The following is a 6000-nucleotide window of genomic DNA, read 5'->3' as shown; positions in this document are numbered from 1 at the left end:
CAAAGTATGCATCTTGGTCCGCTTGTGTGCTTAGTGTTCTTAGGACTATGGGTCCTCAAATTGAGCGGATTGTAGATGAAAGTATTTCTCCTTAAATGCGTAGTAGTTGAGGGCGGTGCGGGACCTCTGAAGTCTCACACCTTTGAGCCGCCTTCCCCTTGGGGTCGGGTGAGACGGAGCCTTCCCTTCGGGCGAGGCCGAGCCCGCGTCCTCTAGGTTGGGCGAGGTAGAGCCTTCCCTCCGGGGGTCGGGCGAGGCGGAGCCTTTCCCTTGGGGGTCGGCTCAGCTCCTAATCCCCTGCACGGTGTCGTGGGTCGAGAAGGCACCCTGTGTTCCATGCGAGGACTGCTGCTGGCCGTCGGGGCTTCTTCTGCTAGTGGGCTGGCCACGGCCGCGGGTCTGCCTGACTGGGCCCGGCCATCCGATTGGAGCGGGCTAATCATGTGGTGATCCCGCTAAGGTCCGCACTTTGGGGCATCCATAATATTTATCCCCGTCACCGCTTTTCTCGCCTGTACTAGGAAGTTTAAGTTAGTTTCCTAGATTGAAGGATTTCTCTTGAAGGCCCAAGAGAAATCATAATATCAAGGATAGACGTGGTGTCTAGATTTAGTGCTACCTTGAAGTGTGTTCTACCCCGGGGAATTGTGTGGTAGGTGAAAGATGGTGACAGGCCTATCTATACTTTGTAGTCCACCATGTTTGGGTAGTTTAATATGAGTAGTAGCCAATTGTTCAGAGTTCCCTTCTCATCCCTGTCTGGACTCATTGCTGAGGCCCCCCGAAGTAAGCTCTGGTTCTCGGTAAGCTAGTTAGGAGCATGATCTAATCTAGTTAGGATCACCCGATAGTTTAGAAGTGTTTTAGGAATCTAGTCTCGCTCGTTGTCCTTCCAGCTACCTATCTGTAAGGTAAGAGTATCTTTATGTCACGGTCATTGCCATACCCTTCGTTATCATATCCTTCTTACCCAGTTAATTTAGTTGGTTGATATAATTAGTAAAGTTATCATTCAACGCTTTGATGCTCTTTAATCACAGTTTTTCCACGAGGAAATTCATGATACCGTAGAATACTCCATGATGAAGTGCTACATCGGTAATTTCGTGCACTTGCAGAATAAAAAATTACTTTGAGGCATAAGATACACCAACATCTACCCTATAGTTTGTGTTCATGATATTCAAATGAAAACTCATGACTCATGAAGTCCAAGTACCGTCAAAAAGAATTGAAGTGTAGAATCCTACACACTTACCAAACCATGTAGGTTGCTCATGGGTTAAAGTGAGAGGCACAAGCAACCTACTATATGATATGCAAAGCTTGGAAATGCAACATATACCATTTAAGAGAAGGTGCTACATGATGATTTGGGTTAAATTCTAGCTACCATTAACTTATTTACCTTTGTATGGGGATTTGGGCAACATATATTCAATCTTGTGAACTTGGCTTCTGTACTTGGCTCATCTCTTCTTCTTGTGAGCCAAGTCTTCAAATCATCCGTGGAAGATCTTCGAGCTTCAAGTATTCTTTTGAACCCAAACTATTTGATACCACTTCATGTTGGTGATAACCTCCTTAGGCACCCAAATGGGACTGTTCCATCACCATTCTCTCTTCCCAACCTTGTGGGCTAACCACCTTGCCATTTTGCTTCTTCTTAATTGACATAGGAGTTGCTCTATCTCTCGTTCCTCCAATTGGGCATGGTGTAGGTGAGGAAATTCTTGATGGTGAAGTTCATCATTTTCTTCTTATCTTTGACCATCTTGTTGACTTGCAGGCATTTGTATGACTTGTGACCTTTTTTATGACATTTGAAGCATATAGCAATTGCTCCCTTCTCAAATTTCTTCACCATGTTATCATAGTTACCTTGAGAAGGTTGGATAATGCTCTGGGTGCTCTTACCATTCAATTTTTTCATATCCCTCGTGAGTCTTATTGTTTGAGCTCATCATTCTCTTGACAATAAGATGATCACATGATTCTACAAATAAATTCTCAATGTATTTTTCTCATTGTAGGGGATGAGCAAGATTCATCATTCAAACCAATGTACAATGACGAAGCATCTACCTTAGAGATAGGAATAGCCCAAGAGACAGATTGTTCCATTTCTACCAAAAAGTCATTAGATTCATTCTTAATGATCTCAATTTTAGATTTGATCTGATCATGCTCCCTGTTAAGAAAGTTAAATTTGCATGACAAATTATTATAATTGTAGCAAGGTAGCATGAAGGTCATTAAGAGCATTGAGTTGTTTTAGTTCATTAGATTGTTTTTTAATGACTCTTTGTTGCTAATGGATCAAATCAAGAAGCTCATCAATGGAAGGAGAATCAGATTCATCATCACTTATATTGTTCCCATACCTCTGGCCATAACACACAAGTTTGATGAGGTTGAGACACTCTTCCTTGTGCGGGTGGTGAATCTCTTGCTTGATTCATCACTTGAGTTTGAACTTGATTCTTCATCACCACTCACCCAATCTTCAAAGATGGCATAAGCTTCATGCTTAGGTCTGCTCTCCTTGTTCTCCTGTTCCTTCTTCGTCTTCTCCTTATATTTGATCCTCTCAACCTTCAATTGTTTCCGATGGTGCCGATACTGGAGGAAGACTATGTACCGCATGATGTTCTTCTTCTTTGAGCACTTCATCATCTTTTCATCTTGTTTCATGGGTTTGGATTCCATCTCTTCTCTTTCACCACTTGAGGAGCCTTCATCCTCATCCTCTTCTTCTTCTCTCGAGCTTACTTTGATTGCAATCTTCTTCAACATCTTCTCTTGTTTGCTTGCAAGGGCAACACTTTGTGTTGGTGAAGATGGTGATTTTTCAGCTTGATGACATTGTGAAGCTTGTGGGGCCTCACCTTGTTGAGGGCTTGGTTTGGAGTCGTCCCATCAACTTCCTTCTCATAAAGGATTGCGGACACCAAATCATAGTCTGGCCTTTAAAGAGAGTTGAGAATCTTGCAATTGAGATTTACATCATTAATTTGCTTGACATCTAAAGAATTTATCTCATTAAAAAGAATATTCAATCGTGAGTACATAGCTTCCATATCCTAATATCAAGATGCTTAAATATGTTAAGTTTATCAATGAGAAAAAATATTTCATTTGACACATCTTTCATGCTTCCATAGTTCTCATTGATAGTCTTCCACTTCCAAAGCTCATGAGCATTTTTGCAAGGAAAAACATGATTGAAGATATTATTACAAAGATAAGACAAAAAGTTATATTTTTAGCAATAACATCATATTATCTCTCTTGGTGATTTTGATTATTCTTTCTCTCACTTGTGACACTTCAAATATTTAATCCCTTTGCTTGAAGATGTGCTTCCATAAGCACTTTCCATCATTGGAAACTCATAACATCGAAACGTGGAGCCAATCTATATTAGCCATACCTTCCCGGATGAGATAATTCATTAGGAAGTGAAGCCTAATTCTTTCAAGTTTCACAATTTAGTGATGGAATTGGTAATTTTTTTAAAAAGATGTGAGCCCTAGCTAGGATACCACTTGAAAATAATTGGTGCTCGTATAGCCTAAGAGTTAGGATACCACTTGAAAAGCCTAAGAGGGGAAGAGGATTAATTATCATGACTTTTCAGTCCCCTCAATTTGCAGTCTTCTATACTGATTCATCTGAAATATTTGAGACATAGCGATCAGTGGTCTAATGTTCTAGATTACTGAGCAAAACATCTCCTTTTTCTCTATAACATAGTAAATGAAACATTGGGTACTATTTTCTTTCCTTGGTCATCTACCACGGGATGAAGTTCTTGTCTCTCACTACTAGAAAGTATCAAGTGGCGACCGGGACGTCGCCCGTTCTGCTCCGCCGCGGGTGAGCACCCCCGTGAGTTCCCTTCGCCCTGCTCTTTCTTCCCACATCACCCGAGCCAGGAGCCCATCGAATGGTCGGCCAGCTGGACGCCTGGACCAGCCTGAGCTTCGGCCGTCATGGGCTCATGGCCAGGAAAGCTTCAAGCTTTTCCAGGATCAGTGCTTTTCTTTTCGGCTAAACCCGAGTTTTGTATCTCCTGTTTCTCCAAATTCTTCGTGTCAACTTTGAAATCATCCAACAGAAAAGTTGTAGAAGACACATTCCTCTACAATTTTGGTTACATACACTTTTTTCTAATTCAGCATGTATCATACTCAAATATTGTTCTGAACCTTGCTGTATACCACGGTTTCAGTCTGAATCTTTCTGAAGCCGAAATTTACAGTCCATTTATCTCCAAACTTTATTGCTGAACTTTGAAATCTGTCAAAAGATAAATTTACTCACATTTAGCCCTTAACATGGTCAAACTTTACTCTGAATATGTCGGGTTCTGCCTGGAACTGGGACTTTTCAGTTAACTTCCGTAAACCTGCCAACTTACATTTAATTATCTCCAAAATTCATTACTAAACTTCAAAATATGTAAACACCAAAATTGTAGAAGCAACATTCCTCCACACTTTTCATCTTGGGCACTGTCTCTAATTCTTCCTCTATCATTCTCAAAAATATCCTTGAACATTAGGGCGACGATGATACGCAGCGTGCGCCGGTGACGGTGTGCTTAACGTCCATCTGCGAGGTGGTGTGCGTAGTCATTGTGTGTCTGCGGCGACAGATTGACCGAATTATGCCTTTATCGTGCATGCGCTCATCGACTATCAGACGATGCCGTTTGTCATGTAAACTTCTTTGTGTATGTATCAGAAAACCGGACGGATCACGTGCATGGATCCAGGCCAGGAGAAAGGCAGTAGTCCTCCATTTGCTGTTTTGACAAATGTGCTGCGGACGGGTGGGTAAGTTAGAATATAATCTCTGTTACGCTAGAGTTTGCTGTACTTTGGAGGCATCTGTGAGGTACACTGACGATGATTGTGATGATGTTTGCTAGATGAGGAAACAGAGTGGTACTGTGAAGCTCTTTTAGGGGTAAGACGGTTGTGTTTTGTGGGGACTTTAGGCAAGGCAAGTACTTCCTGTTGTTCGGAGGGGGTTGAGGGTTCAAATCGTTGACGCTTCGCTACGGAGGTCGTATCTGTGGGTTCCATGCGGCATCTTAGGTTGGTTCGCAACATGAGGGCACAAAGTGACCCTTGGTTCGCAGAATATTTACTGCACATTAGCGGTGGAACAGAGGAGGTTAATTCCGACGGTGAGGTGAAACTACCGGATGAGATTTGCGTACCGTATACTGGGAAGGCAAGTAATCTTGATACATTAATTAATTGCATATTTCCAAATATCAATGAGAGCATGTTCAAGAAAGACTACATCACATTGAGAGCTATATTATCTACCAGGAATGATTGGGTCGATAAGATTAATATGAAGATGATAGGCACTTTCCAAGGTGGTGAGATGGAGTACCATAGTTTTGATGTTGCAATAGATGATCCTTATAATTATTATCTAGCGGAGTTTCTTAGTACTCTGACCCCAAGCGGGCACCCCCCTCACGTGCTAAGACTCAAGGCTGGCTGTCCTGTTGTATTGCTTAGGAATATAGATCCTACTAACGGGCTATGTAACGATACAAGACTGGTTGTACGAGGTTTTTAAAGAAATACAATCGACATAGAAATTGTGTTAGGTGTTAGGTCAGCATGCTAGAAAACAGATTTTCCTTCCTCGGATATCCTTATGCCCATCCGATGACGAGATGTTCCCCTTCTAATTTAAAAGGAAGCAATTCCCAATCAGATTGAGTTTTGCCATGACAGTCAACAAATCACGAGGTCAAACAATCCCCAATATTGGTATGTACCTTCATGAGCCGGTATTTTTTCATGGCCAGTTGTATGTTGCGATGTCTAGAGCTACTTTGAGGAAGAATATTAAGATTCTCGTGAAACCACCTAATACTATTGAGGAAAATGATGACACCAACAAAAGTGAGAAGAAGAAGGGTAAAAAGAATGCGAAGGTGAAAACAAAAAAGAATGAGAAGAAATATAT

At 41.6% G+C, this 6000-nt stretch overlaps 1 long non-coding RNA gene across 1 annotated transcript; it reads left to right on the top strand.

The window, feature by feature from the left end:
* Positions 1-3824: 3824 nt before the first annotated feature.
* LOC112895171 lies at positions 3825-5504 on the top strand. The gene is made up of 3 exons (XR_003229166.1): positions 3825-3891; positions 4750-4841; positions 4937-5504. It is a non-coding gene; the product is annotated as an uncharacterized LOC112895171 (long non-coding RNA).
* The last annotated feature ends 496 nt before the right edge of the window (positions 5505-6000 follow it).

This window comes from Panicum hallii, chromosome 5 (genome assembly GCF_002211085.1).
Source record: "Panicum hallii strain FIL2 chromosome 5, PHallii_v3.1, whole genome shotgun sequence".
Taxonomy (NCBI): domain Eukaryota; kingdom Viridiplantae; phylum Streptophyta; class Magnoliopsida; order Poales; family Poaceae; genus Panicum; species Panicum hallii.
This window is presented reverse-complemented; position numbering and strand designations above follow the sequence as displayed.